Below are 22,819 nucleotides of genomic sequence, written 5' to 3' on the forward strand. Positions count from 1 at the left end.
AAATGCTGCAATGTAAATTGCATTAAGAAAATATTTCCCATTAGTAATTATGCATGTGCTCAGTTGCAGATGTCCACCTCATACTTCCAGATGAAGAGGATCCAAGTGTTTAGGTTTGGTATACATTTCCAACCTTATCTACCTGTTGTACACTTGGATCAGAGGAGGTCTGTGATGCTCAGTTTCTAACAATGTAAAAATTTTCTTCTCTGAAAAAAAATCCTCTTTAATTCTTTATTAAAGATTCTACCTACAATTTGCCAGTAGCTACTCTCCACATAAGTCTTTTACTAAAGTTTTCCTGTAAATCAAGAAATCTACAACTTACCTGAAGGGAAACTTTTACCCTATTTTAGCAGCATATTCTTTAGAATTGTGTTTAAGAGAACAGTGTTGGCACACCTCAGTCACTATTTGCTTCTGTCTGGTAGGAAGTTGTGATATTAGGTTTTTTTATTTTTAGCAAGATTTCCATTTCCTGAATAACATTCATAGCTAATAACAGATGCCACAAAACCGCCATAGTCAAAGAATGAACATGAAGTCTTAGAGCAAACAAGTCCTCTAACAACCTAAAATTAGAAAGTATTCCATTCCTCTAATTTAATCTTTAAGTGAGCAATTTCTATTTGGCTAAATAAAATACAGATGAGTTTAATCACTGAATTTTAAGTCAAGTTTATTTGATATCATAATTCAATAGTTTATATTTGTACTTCAACATTGGATTAGCTTATGATAATAGACACATTATGAGTGGTACAGCATCAGTAGATTTTCTTGAATGGCTTCCTGATTTATATAGAGACCCATATTAAAAATGAGAGGTATAGTACAGAAACAACCTGTAGGGTTCACTGTCAGCTTTGGTACATTTCAACAGATTCTGCCCTGAAATGTCAAACTCTTCATTTGTAAGTAAGCAGAATATGTCAGCAAGAGGTAACCAGAACAAAAATCAACATGTCCACCCTTCATGCAACACAAATCTTCATGTTCCTCTCAGGACATTGGAGTTACCAACTGGAGCATAACACACACAAAGCTTTTTGGTAAGTTCATTCAAAGTGCTTTTAATTGCCACATAAGGACCGTTTCTTCTCTTCTTCCAGATAACCCTTGGCTTTCAGCACAAAAGTCTGACAATGCCAACAGCTTCTTTATTTGCTGGGATGCTCGGGTGGAAGTTTAAGCATGAAGAACCTTCCACAGAAAGTGATTTGAGGTTAAAAACGGGCTGGGAACTGGTTAATGAGGTTCTTGAACCCAGGTGATATTTCTTCATGTGTTTTCAGAGAAGTTGCTTTATCAGGAGAAGAATTGCAGCAAAAACTACAGCCAAATGCCTCACGAGAATGATGTCAGCGTATGTGACAGTCCAAACTCTTCTTCTGAATGCTGTAAAAAAATTAAAGACATATCAGACATTAGTACCATCAGTAGCAGGAAGCACTGCATGAACACAGGCACTCAGTCTCTAACTGGACTGTTCACAAATCCAAAACAGTAGGTCAGGGGATGAGTCATCCCTAGCATGATCTCATGGCTCTGTCCAGTGGCAGAACACAGCTCTCCTGACTCCTAACCCAATGATTTCACTTACAATTAGCTGTATTCTCAAGTGCGAGTTTCTAAACCTAAAATGTGTCGTTTTACACAAGAGAGATTACGTCTTTCACCATTTTTTTCCTACCACTGAAGTAAGTTAGTGGAGTTTCGCACCATGGTTTCAGCTGTATTTCTATTTTAGTGTCAGTTGTGCACCTGTGGACATATCCTTCAAAAATAAAACTTCTGTACAGGCAGTAAGAATCTAAACTCCTACAAACACAAGTGTCCCAATTTACTTCTTAGTCTTAACAGGACCTATATGCATTTACACCCTTAGAATACAATTCCTCCAGCAGCCACACACACCTGAGATGTATGTGCTTGCATACATATCTGCATATAATCCCAGCTCAACGCAGTGAAAGCTGCAAACCAGTCTGAATATACTGAAGTTTTGACCTTGCATTTGTCATTTAATCCTACCCATTTTGCACTATGACAGAGGGACATAACTCAAAATAAAGAGCTTAACTCTAACAAATACTTTCAAGGATTCGTTCTATATTAACACGAGGTCTGCTACATACTTATTATGGGTCTAAATCCTGTCCTGACATAGTGGAATTATTATCTGATCCTAATCAAAACCTCAGTTCTTTTAGGTTCAGGGAATACCAGATCTAGAATCTAAGTGTTTGGGTTTTGACACTTCCCCCATACAAAACCAACCTAGAATAGAGCTGTAAACAGGCTGTAAGAGAATCAAGACTTGCTGCTTAATCTCAGCACTTGTTACCTAGCACTAAACAACCAGATTTTAAAACTTTGACCAGTCTTTAGTGTAAGCTTCTCTGAACTTAAGGTTTCCCTTAAAAAGATATTAAGGATCTGTTTATTTCGGCAACAACTATTTGCAGCCCTATGAGCTAGGAAATTAAAGCAATCACCCACAGTGGGATTCATCCCACATGTTAGTCAACGGGCGTGTTATCTGCTAGGTTTCAGCTGTGAAGTTACCTGTAGGCAGGCAGTAAGTAACCCCAATGGGGGTGAATTCGCCCACGCATTTAAGTAATGTCTTATGTGAAATGAAGATGTCTTTTGAGAAGGGCCATCGTCCTCCATTGAGCATAGACGGGGATCCACTGAGAGGTCAAATTAAACAACTAACTTGGCTAAAATTAACTCTCAGACTTAGCAATGTATACACCATACCAGTTTAAGAACCTCACGGTGCTGCAAACATTTAAGGGTTTTTTTATATTTGGGGTTGTGGTACTTAGGTGGTGGTGTTATTTATATGAATGCAACAAGCAAAAGACTTTAGGCTTTCTTAAAGTATGCTTCATCAGAAAACATACCTTAACCCTCCTTCCCCCTCACACCTAACAAAAAATATAATTGGTTGATCTGGCATGTAAGGAAGTATTTCACTACACAGGCATAAAAAAACTTCTGTTTTCAAACTAAGATTCACACAAAACATTTTCCCATACATTCTTATTAAAGCAGCACAGAACTCTCCCTACCTCTATCACCAGGAATGCACAACTTTCAGGAAATCCTCTTGCAGTCTTTGACAGCAAAACTACCAAAAATGTGAACCTGTCGGATTCTGTGCCATCAGAAGCAGTCATCTGACTCTTCCAAGTCACTAAGCAAGGCAGATATCTCAAGCAAGTTTACATCTCTTCTTCTACATAGCTCTAAGTTCTTGATAAGACAAAAGCCTTGAACTGAAGAGACTCTACCTGTTGTAAATAGCCTAGTTACATACACATTTTAAGTCTTGAGTTCATTATACTCACACACACATAAATATATATACGTATCGACACACAGAGATGCTTTTTAAAATTAAATTGCACTGTAATCCTGAATTTTGATGAGCAGTAGCCACTACAGATTTCACTATACTGTTTTTCATTCAATGTATATGATAAACTCAAAGCAGAAATAATCTTAACAGATTAGAGTTTGAATAATGACACTCTTTTCTAATTCAGTATCAGTAAACAATGTATATTTATTCTTGAACTAAACCAGAATACAGGACAAGTTTGCAGATTGCACTTTTCTGTATATTTCATCACTGCAGTTATGCAATTGTTAGTCTTGCTTACACAGATCTGCATGTGATTTCTACCCTTTATGCTTCACTTTTGATTACAGCCCACTGAATCAGTCAAGGGGTTCTGTGTGGCTGTAAAGTATATGCTTGGGGACTGGGAAAGGGTTGTGTTTGCTTAGGGTTTTTTCTTTTTTTGTTTTTCTTTTTCTTTAGTATCACTACCTTTTGCTGTATTTTTGATACAATTTCAGAAACAGAGCATGTAATATTCTAGTGTACTTAAAAATATTAAGACTATTACAGACCTGAACTAGATTAACAAAAAAGCCTAACTGAACCGTATTTACCCAATTCAGGTAAACTGCTTCAGAAGTGGCAATTTCAAACATCCAAACTGTTTAGGTCTGGAACATTATGCAGGCATTTGCCACTAGACAGACAGGAACTAAATATTTTGTAAGCATAGATTCTACATACAAGCAAAGAGTGCTTTCAGAGAGTGTTATCATTTACTCTTACAGACACTGGTTAAAACATTCACTTCCTGATCTCATAAGCTCTCTATATATACTAAGTTTTTAACTTATTAAAGAACAACTCTACTAACTTCAAATGGAACTAGTTCCATCACAAAAGTTAAGCATGCAAGTATTTATGTTGTGATGGCTAATGTGCATCTAACAAGGCAAAGCAGGCTGGTGGAAGGGGGCATGTTGTTAATTTGCAAAGCAATGAAATCTTTGAACTCTCTAAGTAGGGCCAACTTATTACAAATGAATTACTTGTAAAATAAACACTGCAAAGAGACAAAATACTATTAAGGGTACTACAATATGCTTTATTAAAAAATAGATTTTCAGTAGTACAGGACTTAAGGACAGTCCCCTGTCATGCTTACCTGTATGCTATAACTAAAGCCTTCTGACAGGAAACCACACTTCTTGTGCCTATTACAGTAATGCACAAAGAGTAATAGGTTACCAGTGCTCCACTTTTTCGTCTGTGGAGTTCACCACTACCATTCCTCTCGAATTTCCCAACCACTATTTTCTCCTGCTCATGTATTAGGACATACATGATACTTGTGAGAAAGTATCTGTAAACAAATATGTGTCTTTATAACCACGCCACTAAGTGACCATTCCATTATACAAATTCCCTCCATTTTTTGTTACAACATCTGGATAATGTTTACAAATCTGCATTTTTACACAGCTGCCACAAAAACTAGGAAAAACATGTTTTTCCTGTTATTCCATTACCAGGTACAGAAAAAGCTCTTGATGAAGGGGGAATTTTAAGCTCAAGGTATCTTACTGCTTTTGATATATGCATTTCCAGATTTTAAGTCTGGAATTAAATTAATCCTGGAATTAAATTAATCAAAAGACTCTCCAAAAGGAGCACTAGTTTTGTCATCAGAATTACCTTTATTATGATGGAGAAAGAAGCAGAATAAATTAAGCTTTCCCTTACATAAGTAATAAACCAAAACTAATGAAGCTGTCTCTTCAACCAACCACTGTACACCTCAGGAAGCGATTTGTAGACATCAGCTTATCTTACTTTAAACCTTTCGAGTTTAAAAAAAGCCCAAAGCAAACAGTACCTCACTTAGCGTACAGAGTTTAAACACACAAGAATTTAACATTTAAACAGCCTCTAAGGATGCCAAGTACATACTTTTACCATGTACTTTGACTTTACTAAGACTAGCTAATGCTCCCACTCATCACATGACACGCTCTGCCAACACTGCAAAATGAGATGCATTAGCACTGTCAGAAATGTGATCATTTCCTCAACCCGCGGGGGTGGGAGGGTGGAATCAAAACACCACGAGCAAAGTCACAGACAAAAAGCAGTGTGAAAAAGCAGCACGGTGCACCTAATACAGCAAATTAAGGCATGCAGTTAGTGAATGAACACATTTTTGTTTTATACAAGTCACATACCATTTGTTCCAGTACCCCTTCACGCACAGACAGATACTATCATCTTCTACCAGATATTTTTGTTATTTAGCATATTAACGTTCCACACGTTTTCCAGCACAGTCTGTGCAGTTATACACAGAAAGAGCTGTAGAGGGGACGTAAAGCACTCCTCCTTTTAAACAAAAAAGCCTTCATAGAGCCAAGCTCCTAACAGGAATATATTTAAATGCTTGACGTGGCTTTTATTAACACATAGGAGCGACACGTTGAAGTGTGGGGTTTTGTTGGCTTTGTTTTTTTAAAAGCCAACAGATTTACAGAATTTGTCTGACAGACGGATTATTTACACTTTACAAACAGAGTCAACGTGCGTAGGGCCTCTCACCAGCACGTGTTTGGAAATGGGGCTCCTGAGAGTTTGCCTCAGTGGAGGCATAAGAGCAGATCTCACATTTTGAAAGGCTTCTCGCCTACCAGGAAGTGGAAAGCAGGTATCAACAATGTAGTATCTTCTATGGGAACATAAAGTGTGTGTGGAAAATTCAAAGAAAAATCAGTATATTAGCATTTACAGCACATCATCAAAGCCACTGTTCATCTTTCACATGATCTTGTTACTAATGAAGCATGATCTTAGATAATGGCCTAGGCAGTTAAAGGTTAGTCTGTTTTACCAGTAGGAACATCTAAATTTGGCATCTACTGCATCTAAATTTGGCTTCCACCATAAGTCAAATCAAGAAAAATTGGCCAGAATAACTTCCAAAATTAGTTTTGATCTTTTTTTTCCTGAATCAAAGTTCAGAATGCAAAATTTCAGCATATTCTATCTCACCAATTAAGAACAAACAAACAAAATCCCTCAGAAAGAGGAAATGTAGCAGAACAGGAAATTTACAAGAAGCAAAAGGAAATGACATTAAGGGAAAGTAATTTTAACTTAATGAAGAAAACACACAAAGAATTTTCTGCAGACACGGCAATGACAACATTTAGGTCACAAATACAAACATTGAGAGGTACATTTTTAAAGGACTTGCCTCCTCTTCCATCTGCCTTCCCACTGATAATTTCTGGTTTTTTTCTGATGTACCAAAATTCTTAAATATTAGCCTTATGGTGGAGAACCCGAAACAAACCTAACCAAAAAGAAACCAGTAACTGAAAAAGAGCTCTCAAACAGAATCACAGAATGGTCAGAGTTGAATGGAATCTATGGAAGTCATTTGGTTCAACCCCCAAATAAGCAAACCTATTTTCATTTTTGCAGCCCAAAGACCCAACCACAAACCAAATAAATACATTTGAGCTAAAAAATAAAGTGAATATATTTTAAGAATCTTAGTCCTAACACCAACCCTGGCATAGTAATAATTCTCCTCAAGACAGCATTTCATGCCAGCTATTACTAGTAACTCTCCAGCTCCAGTTTTGTTACTGTTATCTTTTAAGAATTAATGCAGGGGATATCGCATTACCTGATCACTGCATAGTCAGTATGATGTGGAAATCATAGAATCTTTCTACGTTCACCCCCAGTTGTCAATGGGGAAGCAAACAGGAAGAGGCTGACGACATTTTCAGGAGCAGTTGTCAATGGCTTGATATCTATAGGTAACAAGCAGCTTCCTAAAACTCATTACATATTTGCTGTAGGTTACACAGCAGCTCAGCCACAGAAAAAGGAACAGGAGACAGTTCTTTCTGGATTTGTAATCATTCTTCTAGACAGTGACTTATTAATTTTTTGCAAAAGTTTAACTTGTTCTGCGTGTTTTTGGTCACTTGTCTACTTATGCACCGCATCTTCATGAACAGTGCCCAGTGACTCTGCCTAGCCAGCCTCCCAGGAGAAGTTGGTTTTATCTCTTCTTTGGGTATCACTCTCCTTTTCCTGTACCTTTTGAAGCCCTGTCAGTTGCCTTCTACATAAGCTAAGAATGTTTAATAGAGCAAATGTCTGTCTTGGAACATGGCATACTTGCTTCCACAGAGATTGAGAGCCATCTGTCCCAGCAGCATAAAATGTCTATCAGCCCCCTTCACACCTATGTTTCCTGCCAGACATCTGCCTACTCCCCTCTGCTGCTGTGTGTGATGCCACAGCTCCATCTCCGCGGGATGGAGCACCACCCACGCCGCTCAAGTGTCGGAGCACCGCTCTCCTGCCAAACCACTGCAAGAGCATTTCATTTCTTCAACTTCGTTGAAAAGTTGATTTTGCCAGTGTGGACAAAGATGGATATTCCCCATACACTACACTGCCAGGTCCTAAAGGACGCGTTCTCCACAAGCTGATTTATTTAAATATTATCACCAGCAGCTATTAGCTCCCCACTGTCCTGTTCACCCACTCAACGCACACACCAAGAAGCAGGTTTCAGAAGGCCATTAACCCAACACAGCACGTTCCCATCCTGTTCATTCAGTTGAACTTATTTTCTAATCCTGTAAAACGCTTGGTCCAATAGAAAGGATAAAGGCTTCACTTTTTAAATACCAGCAAGATGGAGCAGATCCAACAGTCCCAAGCAGACAGTCATACAAAGTACGTTCTTCTGTGTAAATTCAGAATTTCTAATGCAAGTGCCTTTTTTGGCAGACTGACAGACTTAATATAACCATGGCAACAGAAAGCCTATGTAAACAAATCACTTGACCAAGACAGAAAGAACCCCCAGAGCATCAGTTAGAGAGAGGTTGAGCCTTTGATAGAGGTTCAACATTGAACTTTAAAACAGAAAACTGAAGCAGGAGGCTTTCCAAAAAATGAAAGGGAATGTAGCCAAGGTAGACAAAACACAATGTATTATATTAAAAAACTTGAAATATGCCAATCTGTGTAAGTTGACTTAAAAAGCTTTGAGCAGACATTCCCATTCTTTCCTGCCCAGTACAGAATGAAAAATTAAGAACTGTCTGAAGTCCACATCCACCTGAACCAGCAAAGGCGTCCCTCTTGGTTAACAAGGCAGGGACATAAGCTCTCTTTGCCTTTGTAGTATCTATACCTTCACACAGGTGTCTTCTGAATATAAATCCTGAACCAGGATCTCCATAAATATACCTATATTCAAGAAGGCAAATCAAACATATCCTTAAAGATCAATATCCCTCAGTGCCACAAAAAACATTTATGTTAAAAATTTGCCTGTTTTGTTAAATCATGATCAGAGTATTTGGTTTTTGCATATTCAATACAAAAGGGAGAACTACCAATAGACAAAAAAAATACCCCTTTTCTCTAGGAATCCTTTCAATGGCACAAAAGGAGCATTCCTACACAGCATTCAACTATACAGCACCTTTTTTTTTTTCCTACCTAAGCAGTTTATCTAAGTGGCAACATAAAGAACATGTACATGTAGTCCACTTGTATGCAATAACATGTGCTATTATCAGAGAGGCCTCGAGCCTTGTTTCATACTCATAGTGCTGGCAGTGAAAGGCTTTCATGCCAGCATGTGTCCCCGTGTGTTTCTGCAGAAATAACTGTAAGAACACTTCCTGTCAGAAAGGAAATCAACCTTGTCACAGCTGGAAAATCATCAGCTATTCTTCCTGTGTAAGCAATCTGAATGGATGACATTTCTCAGATACTACTGTTAATTTAGGCTTTTAATGCCTTTTATCACAAGTGTTTAAAGCTATTAGTTAGGAAAGATTGATAACATTATGGAAGGGATGAGACCACAAAGAGTCCTAGCAGACCTGGCTACAATCAAGTATTTCAGTTATTATTTTATTATCTTTCAACTATTTATTTGTATTTCCAGAATGACATACTTTGGTGTGTTGAGAAATTGACTAGCAGCCAATACTGCATAATGCAATGTGATTATATTAGATTGTTGTATTTTGATGTTTGAATGGTCCACCTAAGTCTTTTAGATTTTTATTTTTTTTGGGGTGAAAAAGACAGACTTTACTTTCTTAACTGCATAACATGCTGCTCTTTCAGGTCAGCAAGTGGAATTTATTTAGAAGGAAACATAATGTTAATGAAAATTATATGTGTGCAGATACAAAGAGAGGAACAAAACTGTAAAAGGCCTGCACAGATCACAGCTATGCTGTTCCAAATTCCTTGATTTTCCAGATTTTTCCCCATACCATGCTTAGAGAGTTAAATGGTTTTGAGGTATTCTATCTCAAGCACTTAAAGTTCCCCAAAACTCAGCAACAACAGAGGAAGCACTGGTTGTTCACAAATTCAAACGCAAGTCTCTAATACTGTGACGTCACACCTTTAACACACAACAATTTCAAAGGGAGAAATATGAGCATAGAAGAACTTTAAAATCCTTGTCCTGCGGAAGTCAACTGTAGCAGATTTAAAAGGCACTTACATCTCTATCCAGATTATTGATCAGTACTCAGCAAAAGGAAACGGTGACCTTTTGAATCATACCTGTAATTAATTAACTACTATGTCAATGCCATTTCCAAAAACATGCACTATGTTCACATGTTAGATGTAATAAACAGGATTACTCATTCTTTAAACACTATAAGGAAAAGACAGCTATTTTCATGACACATTTGTGAAGGTAACTAAAGTCCTGCTACTTTGAAAACAAAGGATTTTAGAAAATTATTAAATTAGTTTATATTACACTCAAGACTTTTACTGGTAAAAGTATTCCCACTGATTCTAAAGTAATAGCGAATCATACTGCTGTTATTTTATGCAATGGTATTCAAAACAAGAAAGATGCAAAAGAGGATTTAATCCTCAATTATTTGTGTGGATTAACACTTTCTTGCATCAGAGAAAGAAAGCTTACATTGCTCAAAGAATAGAAGCCCTTCGCTTGCATGAGGGAACTTAAGTACTCAGGGGTGTTGTTGAAGTGTTTGATGCAAAGAAGGTATGAACAGTGATCTCAGTAGAACCAAAGGCCCATATGGAAAAATCTGGGATTTAAACAGCGGGCTTCAAGATGAAAAACAACTCTGAAAGGCAGCTGTGCCATTCTAAATAACTCTTTGTAATAGTTTTTCCCTTTTCCCTAAACATTTGTGGAGGAAAAAACAGCACAAAAAAAGAAATTATCAAAGATCTAGATTCCAAACTCCTACATGGCAGACTGAACTCTTTTTAGAGCCATGAAGCAGAGACTAAAAACACAGAGGCTAATTTCTGTAATATCTGTGTGAACCCAAGTACAGTATTTCAAAGATAAATTCATGCTGATTCACAAAGTAGGAAAATGTTGTTATTATTTCTACTCACTGAAATCACAATTAAAATTGTATTTTTTATGCATTTAAAGGACATGCCTTTCACAATGACATAACAAGCTTTCCTTTGTTAGGTAATTAAATGCTTTGTAGAAAAGTAGAGCAATTTGGATTTTCTGGCTACTTGAAGTACTCCTTTAAAATCGTGTGAGCATAGCTGCCTACTCCTAGCACTTGTAATAGCTTTAAATGCAGATTTCAGAATTCCGATAACATTGTAAGTAGTGCTTGTGGTGCAAACTCCCCACAAATACTGATGTGTTCTTTTTTTCTTTAAGAAGAAAAGAAAAACAACACTGTTACTAGTAGGATTGGTTCAATCTTCTAAGTTTAAGGAGTGACAATCCAAAGAAACCCTGAATTGTAATATGGATGATTTAACCTTTCATCCTTCAGATATAAATCAGGTGTGTTAGAGACAGTGAGAAATTCTGATCCATTAAGATCAACAGGTCTTGAATACTTTTGATCAAGTTTTAGGATCCATAAAGGTCCCACATGTGTTGTAACACTTCCGATTCTCATTGAAACAGTCAGGCAAGACTATCAATAAATCAATCTTGTTACGAATCGGTTTCATTCTTCCCAATTAGCTTTTAAACACTAATTATAGGCAGCTGATACTCACAAATACCACTATGACTTTCCCTTCTTTATATGAACCATTGGATAAAACTCAGCAAGTGAAAAGCTTAGACTGCCCTCTCTCTATGGCTTCTTGCTAACTACTTGATTTGTAAATTGAACAGAATTATGGCCACAATGGAATTCACAATTGCAGGTATTAATCAGCATTTTCTCATATAGTTATGAAAAATCCCTGTCTTCAAATCACTAATATTGTACACTTCCATAAAGTTCTAGATGACCAAACTATACTTCGTTGCTGAAATAAGACAATAGAATTTGGTTATATAATTTAGTATCACTAGTATTCCCTCTGATTTGAGGCCTTTAACTTGCATGTGCTGTCAGCAGAATGCACAAGCCATCCTTGCACGTGAACACATTAATAAGCAAATTAAAAGCATCACTATGTTTAGTGTAGTCTCAATTTTATTTTCTGATGGGAGAAAAATGGCCATGGGAACATTATTTTGAATTGGAATATTTTTTCGTATATTTCAAGTTTAAGTAATGTAATATTTGAAAGATTCAAGCAAGACTTAGGTGACATTAAGGAATAATGGTTCAGTTGTTTGGCTATTTTATTCTTTAAAATATACACACCACTAATGCCATAGTCATAAAAATCTTAAACCTTCATATACAACTGCCTTTTTTATAAACTTGAAGTAGATTTTACTAAAAAAATTCTACTGCCTAACACTGAAAAGAATAAGACTTACAACTCATACATTCCAGCTATCCTTGTAGCAAATAAATTAGGTAGAAATCATCATTTTAAACCGTACCATCAGCAGGTAGTCTACACAGAGGTTTACAGGCAAAAAGGAACACTGAAAAAGCATCTGAAAAGCAAAAGCCGGTGCGATGATGTTCGTTTGCTGCCCCCTTCTGGGGAAAAACAAAACGAACAAAAAAAGCACCACAAGACAGCCAGAAAAAGAACTGCTCCCTGTGTACCATTACCTACACCTCTCGGTAATTAAACTGTATGACAGCAGATCTTTTCCAGTTTAAAGGCTTTTTGTTTTAAAGTGTAAATTTAGACACTAAGATATCTTTCCCACGTAAGTCTGTTAAGTCTAGGCGTAATGAGAGACTATTCTGGGAAGAAGAGAAAACGAGGCTACTTGCTTTGGCATTCTGGAGCTCTGTGTAGCAGCACAAAGTGTGCACCCAGAGTGGCAGGCAGCAGAGCAGCGTTACCTTTCTGCCGTTCTGCCATCAGTTATTCAGTGTAAGCTGCAGGACACAACACTGAACCCGCTGCAATTCACAACAGACTCTGTTCTGCCACTCCTGCCACAGGGCCAGGGCCTTCAGTGGAAAGAATAAAGAGACAGCCACAGGCTGGTAATACGGCTAATTGCTAGTTTCATTAGTCAGCCCTTCAAAGAGGCTGTAAGAAAGAAACAGAGTTAACATGAGGTTTGCTTTGCTGTACAGATAGCACAGCAGAACTCAATTCAGAACTAGGCATGAAGAGTTCAAGTACGTTCATAATCTGTGCAGTAATTACAAGCCCTGCTCTAGGGAGAGCTCCAGAGACCCAGCTCATAAATGCTCTTCTTACTTCCAAAACAGACCTAATGCGTTCATCAGATAACAACACATTTCATATGTAACCTCAGACTAGATTTGGATTGTCATATTCCACTGGTTCAAAAATAACTGTTGTAATGCTGTAATGATGTTAAGTGCTTAAGCTTATACTTCTCCAACTTACTTAAAACCGAGACAAGTTATTTCAAAATACCTCACTGTGAATATGGGAGCAACTTGTCTACCTGCTTTGTGAATTTAATGACTGAACTGTGCTTTGACTATGACAAGGCTTGTTAAGTGACTATTTAATTTTAAAAAATTAAATAAATGAAGACACATGGTTCCCAAGTGAAAGTTATATCATCAGTATATGGGTTTACTCCCTACCTCCTAGCAAAGCTGCTAGTTCACTCCAAGTAATATGGCCTTTGACCATCCAAACCTAAATTCCTTTTTTTTTTTTTCTTTCTTTTTGTTACACAAATTTCAGCAAGCTACTAAAACGTGTATTTATTTCTTTCCATGTGTGCAGTAATTTCAAACCAGGAAATCCAGATTTGGTACAGACAATTACTTCAGTTGCAGAAAACAGTGGGGTAAAGAAGCTATTTGGGGGGGAAACTTCGATAATTTGAATTCAACTTAAAAAGCCAGAAAGTGATTAATTAAACTGAAGGCATCTATTGTGAAAATGTTTTCTAATCATGTAACAGACGTAAACCCACAAATGAACACAACCAAAAAAAAGAACATTCCCAAAATCAAAATCACAAATTTAGAAGAAACCTAGAGAAACAGAATGTACACTAACTTTTCTACCTACATACTAGAAAAGCTATCATTAGAATATTGCATCGTGTCAATTTATGGATGGGTGGCTCCCAGAGATCTGGTATCTTCTTTATCAAATAAAAAAAAAGATTTTTTTCTGAGTAACAGGAAATCATCAAATGCATTCTCAAGTTCTCTTTGGAAGAGAGGAGGCACTTGAGGTCAGACAAAGTTATAGCGTGAACTCTTAGAACTGCAGATAAGCAGAATTTTGTATTAGCTGATAAAATTGGTGCTTCAATAAATACGCCTCTTAGGAACGCAGCCAGGATGGCAAAGAAAGCCAGCTGTACATTGTCACTTCTTTTCATCTAGTTTATGCACAGAATTCTAAGAAGTCTCACAGCATATTCCTGGCTCTTCAAAGAGCACACCTCAATGGCTCTCCTTTATTATTGCTTCTAAGAAAATGTAAGAGAAAACCTCTAGAAACATCTTCTCATCTGCCCCTGCTTACTTTATTCAAAAGGCTGGTGCTATCACAAACCAAGCAGAAGACAGCTATTTGAACAGGGTACCTTATTTTTGTTCAGGTTACCTGTGGGCAACTTTCTTGTAAAAATAAGTAAGTAAAATAAACAACTGTGCCACATTATCAACTGTTCTGCAATGAAGACTTACATGATTATTTGGAGCATAACAAACAAAATGCAAGTTTTACTATAATATGGGTCATACCTACCGGAGGTACTACATGCATATTAACTTGAGTCCTTCTTTCTCACTGCTTTTGTGTTGGAGCACACTAAATTATCGTCAGCCTTCTTTCTTCTCAATCATTTGTTTGTTTGGGGTTTTTTGATGGATTTGTTTGTGATGTCCATTCATCTGATGTCTGGTTCAAAAACGGGTACTTCATCCCAAGATGGAGACAGAGGGGCTGTAGTAGTTTTGTCATTTTCCATACACTCCTTCAACTCTGCCCTAGATTGCCAATTAAGAAATAAGATAAGTAAACTAATTCAAAAAGAAACCCAAAATACAGCATCAACCAATATTTTGCATTACCATCAGTGACTGAAAAGACTTGAAAATTTGAGATAAGATACTTTCAGGTGAAAGAGAGTTGTAGAGGGACTTCCGAGATAGTTGACTGTATTGTGAGGGTTATGCTAACAGCAGAAAAAAACCCCCACCTTGTCAATCATTCTGTGTTATGTTTGTGAAACACACATACAAAATGAAAAAAGAACAGCTTCCAAAAAAACCTAAACAAGCCATTTGTTTGGGTTTGGGATTTTTGTTTGGTTTGGGGTGTTGGTTTTTTCTGGGGTGGAAGTGTGTGTTTGGGTTTGGTTTTTTGTTTGTGTTGTTTGGGGTTTTTTTTAACTGTTAGGCCAAATTAGATCCAAGTTGTTAAATATAGGTAACGTTGAGAAAAGAACTATTCTATTTTACTTTTGCACATATTGTAAATATAATAAGCAGATGACTTACAGCAATGGTTAACTGCCATTCACACCCACCCTAGAAGCACAGATTATCAACCTTGGATGTATGCTTTTAGTACAAAATTGCCATAGTGCTGCTCAGCACAAAGAGAAAACCAAAGTGAAATAAGCACAAACTACGCTGACACACTTGCCACCACAATAAATATCCCTGTTTTTTAAAAAGTGACAAGGCAGGAAAGAAATTCCTGAAAATCACTTTACCTGAATCCCTTGGGTTTACCAAATTACAATGCATTTATCATACAAAAGCTTCATCTAGCAATGCACATTTTAAACAGTTGCCTTTTCTAAGTTTCCTCAGCTAAACTTCCAATGTAGAAGATTATACATGTAGATAAAGAACAAGCAATATATTTATATAATGTAACTATTACATTGCAAGGCAGTGATTTGGTTTTGTTAGGAATATCCAAATATTAAGTTCCTTTTCTTATACTGTTGTTAAAATAGCATAAAATTCTAATCACATTACTAAGACTAATATCAAGACCAGTGAAATGACAGCCATTTCCAACCTAAAATATAAGCTTAAAAAATACAGTGCTGCATACACTTTTAAATATATAGCACATTCTATAAGACTAGGGAAAAAAAATTAAATAAGCCCATTAGAAGATTGAGAAGATTGCCAGTGTTCATTTCAGAGCAAGGGGAATACTTCCATCTACAGAAAATATCATCTGGCACAGAATCACTTAATTTGATGGAATCTTTTTGGTCCTGACATAGTTTGCATATTACTGCTTTTGTACAAGTTAATTATTTTAGCAACAAAGTACCAAAAATTCTCTTTTTGCCCCCCTCCCCCAACCTACTAACAAGATATGAAAGATGTCACTTTTTATGTAAATGATTCAATCTCAAAACAGTTGCACTAACTCTGAAGGTGACTTGTAAAATCCATCAATTTAAGCAGTATGTGAAGCAGTATGTATTGAATGTTCCCCCTCAAGGGTTTGTTAATGTAAGAGATTTCAGCACACTACTGTTTACAGGAAGAAAAAAAAATGAAATTTTTTCCTCATCCAGTGTCATCAAGCCTTATTTATTAAATTTCCAATTCCTTTTAACTTGACGGTACAGCAAGTATCTAATTACAAACCCTGCTGGGTTATGGAGCCTCTAGTGACTGAGGGAGAAAGGAGGACAAATTGCCAATTTCAGGACCACTTACAGATTAAAAAAAATTGTAAATATCATAGCTTTTTTGAGATAGTATATTCAAGACAGCATTATGAATAAACAAACACTCACCTGACCCTACATTTAGTGTACACCAGCTCCATGCTTCAGTGTGGTTTGATGGTCAATATATCATCACCAACATGGTTTATGTTAGGATGCCAGGATGGAGCTGAAGCCAGTGACCCTAGAGGGTCTAAATGTCACAGGACCTGAGGAAGAAATATGTGAATTTTTATACAACAATGTACTGTACAGTCTCATAGCCTAATAACTAGGAACATACAGCACATACCACTAAAGATGACAGCATTTTTTGTAAATTATTTTAGTATGTTAGGTAGATTCCCAACATACTTCCCACAACACAAAATAAATACTATATTAAAACACAAACAAAATCCCACCTCGTTAAGGTTGCTAAACCAAGGAACAGAAATTAGGAACTGCAAAATTAAAGTTGCCTTGGTAACCTTAATTTCATTGCTTTTTGTGTATATTCACTATGCCCACTAAACAGTAAGTCAAGGTTAATACTGCACCACCCATTCTACACTGAATTTTGGAAGGATCATGGGGCAGGGGGAGGAGGGGCAATAATCTGTATACAGACAAGTCAGGCAGCTGAAGATTTTGCAAGGGTACCTACCCACACAGATGACTGTTTGACTTTGCAGCCTTTACTGTGAGTTTTCTTCAATTTTTGTGGTTTATTAAAAACATGTTTAACATGTTTTAGGCTTTATTTTTTGAAATAAAATACCCAAGAAGTGAAAACATAAATTCCAGATTCCACAATAAGGAATTATATTTGGGCTGACTGGTGCTGCTGAAACCCTTAGATACTCCAGAAACCTCTGATGCTAGAACTAATTGTAATTTGAGAAATCACAGCAATAGCAAATAGGAGTGATTGTGGACCCTGTGTGAACATTAATGCTGGTTCACATATCTGAGACCCTAAATCCTCTCTGCCCACTTCAGGTCAACATCTTGCCCAGATTATTTCCAGTCTCTGAGACTCCCCACTATTTTATTCTCTGCTCCCTGTCCCAGTAGCAGTCTCCTAACATACCAAATTCTGCTTGAGTTCATCTGCTTATCTCAGCATGTCTTCTAGCAAATTCTCACGTTTTCCAGCCCCACTGCTCTTTAGTATCCAAGTTTTTTTTATATGCTCCCTATGAAAGAATTAAATAGATTAGCAGCCGGGTATCAAAGAAAACTAGCAAGTTTTCTTAATTCCTGTCCCTGCCTCCCTAAAACAGTCTGTCACAATTAGCTTCCTGCAGTAAGGCATCTTCACTATTCACTTTATTTTTCAGAGGCTGTAAAGAGGCCAAATCTCAACAGACTTTTCCATCAGGAGTGTGCCTTTCATTTATTCTAACAGAAGACACCATCTGAAAAACGCTTAGATCTTTCCTGCAAGCCATGCACTATTAGGGCTTTTTAAATAAAAGGTATCCATACTCTTACTGGTTCCACTTGAAAACATTATGAACAGAACGTTTTCCCCCATACAATTTCTAGAAAACTGGCTGAATCTTTTCAGTTGATTTGTTTTTAAAGGAAAAGTGTCAGTTAGAGGCAAAGAACCAACATAAAAAAATTTCAGCCAATATAGTTTAAACAAACAAACAAACAGGCAAGACAGGTGAGCAAGTGAAAACATTATCTTTTAAATAAACAGCAACACTGGTAACAAAGCAGAGTATCTGGAGTAATAAAAAAATGCAGTGCAGTTTTATAACACTAAATATGAAGCAAGCAGTTAAAGTATAAAATAAGTGAGAGATATGCAGGTATGTATCATAAATTCATTTAATCTATTTTCAGAAGAAGACGCCTTCTTTAACATAATCTTGGAGAAAACATTTTTATCAGCATGAAGAACTGCTGTTAGAGACATATAGCCTCTACCACTACTAAAAAATAAATTACAAAATCAAACTTGATGGTATAATAATGCACAGCTCCCACCTCTCCTTTCGTTCACGTTGCAAGAGACAAAGCTGGATAGAGCCCTTTGAAAGTTGCTTTAGGACTTAAGAGGTGTTGAAGTTAGCTGTAATTATTGCTCATTTGATGGAACTAAAATAAGTATATATTGATTGATAGGCTGCTATACATTTCCCCATCAGATTCACCCTGCTTCAGCTAACGAGATTATCCAAAGACAACAGTCAGAAATCAGAGACACAGGGAACACTCCACATAGCTCTGTTCTAACCACAAGTCTAGGCCTTTGTGGGTCAAGGTTTGAGGAACTGGAACTGCTAACAGTATGAACTGTCACAGGAGCTTTTGACATCATTAAACGTCAAAAAAGGAATCAGAAAGAGATAAAACTCTGTCAAAAAAGATCTAAATTGTAAATTGATCCTGGCTGACCACCATTCAGAGTATTACAGTTCTGCTGACACAAAGCTAAAGTCAGAAAAGCTTCAGAAATGAAGCATCCTTCAGCTTTGACGTTTTAAGCGGAATAGTATTACTTTCCCTCCCAAGTGAAGGGCCCAGTCTGAAAACAAACAAAAAACCAATAAACCAGTGAGGTAATACAGTGCCTTCCTTACACAAAGCAAGAATCTCTATCTATTGCAGAAGGAAATAAAGCTCTCAACAAGTAAGATGGAGCAAAACTGATGAAAGAAGATAAGCTTGCTGCTACTAACTTAAAGAAGAATTTTCTTTTAAACTAACAGACAAGTGGCTATCCAACCAAGCAATTACCGATTGCCAAATTAAGCCCATGAAAAACTCAAATCAACATCAAAGTATCCAAACCACAAGCACCTCATTATGTCCTGCATTCAGATTCCCTGCACTATGTGTTGCCATCTTCTTTTCTCCTCTATCTACTTAACAGCTGCTCAGCTGCAAGCTCAAGGCACCTGCTACATCCCACCAACGTCAACAGCCTTTGAAGATGGGGATCCCTGTTTCATAGAATGGTTAGAGTTGGAAGGGACCTTAAAGATCAACAAGTTCCAACCCCCCGTGCCATGGGCACTTCCAGGGAGGGGGCATCCACAACTTCTCTCTTTAGAGTCTTCAAACAAACTGTAAGTCCTTAATCCTCTTCCCCCTCTTCAAACCACAGCTTCAAACTAGCTTAATGAATTGTAAAGCCTTCTTCCACCAATTAAAACAGATTTACTTGTAGGTATACTTGCATTAAGCAAATATTTAGGACTGGGAAATTCACCTCTGCTCTGTAAAAGCAGACAGAAGTCAAACATTTAATCAGAAATCCAGTGCACGTTTATAGTATTTATAAAGCATTTATTCAACTTTCTTTTACTTTTTTTAACTCACAACAAGAAACAAACCACCACCTAAAAAAAAAAGAAAAAACAGGATAACAAGCAGTTCTGAAAGATTTCAAACCACAATTTAAAATGAGTTAGCAAAACATACACTTGCAGTGGAGCTATTTTGATGTGACTTATGGACCATATGAAAAATACTGAGGGAACAGATACTTCGGAAACATCAAAATAGCCAAGCTTCAAAGGATTATTTTTAGTGGTGACATGCAATATACTTTACTTGTCCGTTTTCTTCTAAGAGCATCTGCTGACAGTCTAAATTTGGTCTGGAGAAGGTATTGGTTGGAGGTTGCAGGTTTTGCACAGAGGACTCATGTTTAAGGGGAAATGCAATCAAGACCACTAACCATTTCCTGTAAAGGTTTTGATATAAAAATCACACAACTATGTAGCAACTTCTTCACTCTTTTTTAAGGCTTAAGATTCAAAGATCCAAAATGACCACAGGCAGCGTGATTAGTCTTTCAGGTCTTTTGCCTCTTTTTTCCCCATGAAGACGGTAAACTGTCACTAGACAACCTATACAGGTATCAACAACTGTTTTAATTTAGACAAGTAAACAAGGAATAACATAACATAATCACATACAAGAACCTTTCAGCACGACAAACTGATAGCTTTGTCCTAAATAAGAAATTAAGACTTAAGAATAAGCAATTAGTTACGCTTTTTTCCACTAACCAGTTAGGCTTTCACGTAGGCTAAAAGTTTTAACAGTTATAAAAGTTATACTACAGCAAATAATGTTAGCAATTACAGATAAAACTTGACACTAAATTAAACACAAATTTGGTGCTAAGAAACTCAAGTTAAAACTTATTTTCAAAAACTATCCGTATAGCAAGCAGGGAGGAGCATATATCCATTGCTTCAGCTCCACAAGCATATTAAATAGGCAGACAACAGTTCTTTGTAATGTTGTAGGGGATGTTTATGGAATATGTTTATGGAGTGGATGTTTATGGAGTATGTTTATTGGAATGAAACATTTGAAAAATACTAGCAAGCTGAAGACTTCTCACAACTTCTTTTATGTTTCATCTCCACCTCAGTGGAGCATAGTGTTAAAAGGATATTTACAAAGGCTTCCTTTGCTTACATTTATCACAAAAATGCAAACAATATTCAAAACAAATGTAAAATATTTACAATTCTATAATACTATCAAGAGCTTTAAAAGTTATTAAGTGTTTAACCAACTAAATTTTTCCACAGGAAGCTAAAATTAAGTAAACTTTCTGTATATTTTAGCATAGCAGTGAATGATAAGTTATAATCTTCAAAATTCATTGCCCCCAGACATGACAGAAATTTTCAAAAAAGTACCCCATAAAACCTAGTCCCAGGTTGTTTTCTCACTATAGTTGTAAGGGAGATAGGAAAATACCTGAAAAGTCTATCTCCCCTGACCCCCCTAAAAAAATAGGAAGGAAATTACTCATTCAAGAGACAACTTACAATTTGTCAATACAAAAAAGTTCTCCTTTCACTCAAGAAAACATTGTTTGCCTAAGCACTCAAATCTTTTCACTGTTGTAGTGAAATTTTTATTTTGAAATATCATGAATTTCAGCTGTCTTCTACGTGCTCTCCTTCCCAACCTCTTAGAAAAAAATATAGGACTGCAGCCTTGTAGGCAGCTTACAGTTACACACAATTAAGTGGAAACACCATATGTCATTGTGAAGCACAAAGATACTTTGCTTTTAGTTCTAAAAATAAGCCTTTGTTTAGTTACTTTTCCTGCAGGAATTCTGTAATAATGTTCTATCAATATTCTATCTCCTCTCCTTTTTTAACAGTAAAAGTGTCAGAACAACCCCACTTATCCCAAAGACGGCTTCAAAATTAGACTGCACAACACATATTTAATCTGAACACTTCAAAACCCACACTACAACACCGATGCAATACCCAGCCCGCCTACAATCACAAGAAGCTCTATTATTCCACATTCCCCAATACTCTTAACATTGCCTGTTTTCTTATCTGACCACTGCCACAAACTCCAGAGCAATCCTGTGACTCATCATCTTATTTCACATACAATACCTGGTTTTGCACTGACCTTACTAAGCAATCAGAACTAAACCAGTAGTTCACCCAAACAGCAAGAATTTGGTCTACATTAGCAGTAGCAGCCATAGAAACCTGGCTAAAATCAATCAACCACAGCAATCACCTGCAACAATTAATGGTTAAACAGAAAAATGACCAAACTACCATTGTACAGAAAAAACTTTTCAAGATTTTACCTACACACTTGAAGGTAAGCACTAAACACATACCCTTATTGAGAGCAAAACCACTTACAAGTAACAACAGAAACATTTGTACATTTTTCACTCCTTGCTTGAGGTACAATTAGAACAAAAGCAGTATCTGTAGTCAGTACAAAGGAGAACAGCACTAGAAAAACAGAATTACGTCCTTTTGTGATTTAAGAAATACTCTGCCAAGGTCCTCCCACCTATAAATGAAGAGAATATTCAGCTATGACCAGCGTAAGAAAACTTAGTGATAAAAGCACTACCTTTATAGTAACGTTAGAGAAACATAAAAAATCTAGTAATATTGAAATGACTAGAATATAACAATTAACTACTCCTAGGAGTACCCAGAACACACAACCTAAAACGAGACAGGACTTTACAGAATGAAGGAACATCACCGAAGGAACGAACACCTACAACGCTCCTCACGACCGCATTTACAGCTCGTGCGGAACCTCTCTTCCAAATTTTAAGTTGCCTAAATAGAGTTATGGCTCCGAAGAACTTTATAGCTGAGGTAAATTCCACAACAATAATAAAAAAAAAATTGAAAAATTAAAAAAAAAAAAAGACTTACTGATAAAAATCACCGTGCGGACGTTTAAAGATATCCAGGGAATAGACATGAAGATCTTTTCATACAGACGTCTTCACAGCCCTCTACGTGAAGACCTCTTGACGCCGGCAACCGCCCCCGGTGAGGAAAATGGCGGAACTTCCGGTCCGTTCCCCGCCCGGCGCGCGGGGTTCACTTCCGCCGGCGGCCGGC

General features: G+C 36.9%; 1 long non-coding RNA gene across 1 annotated transcript; it reads right to left on the reverse strand.

The window, feature by feature from the left end:
• Positions 1-658: 658 nt before the first annotated feature.
• LOC106887419 lies at positions 659-22,763 on the reverse strand. Its single transcript, XR_001411885.1, has 4 exons — positions 22,628-22,763; positions 16,515-16,654; positions 14,489-14,730; positions 659-1,398 (listed from the first exon to the last, which is right to left on the reverse strand). It is a non-coding gene; the product is annotated as an uncharacterized LOC106887419 (long non-coding RNA).
• Positions 22,764-22,819: the final 56 nt, after the last annotated feature.

The sequence above is a fragment of the Calidris pugnax genome, unplaced genomic scaffold (genome assembly GCF_001431845.1).
Source record: "Calidris pugnax isolate Ruff unplaced genomic scaffold, ASM143184v1 scaffold8, whole genome shotgun sequence".
NCBI classification, from domain to species: Eukaryota; Metazoa; Chordata; class Aves; order Charadriiformes; family Scolopacidae; genus Calidris; species Calidris pugnax.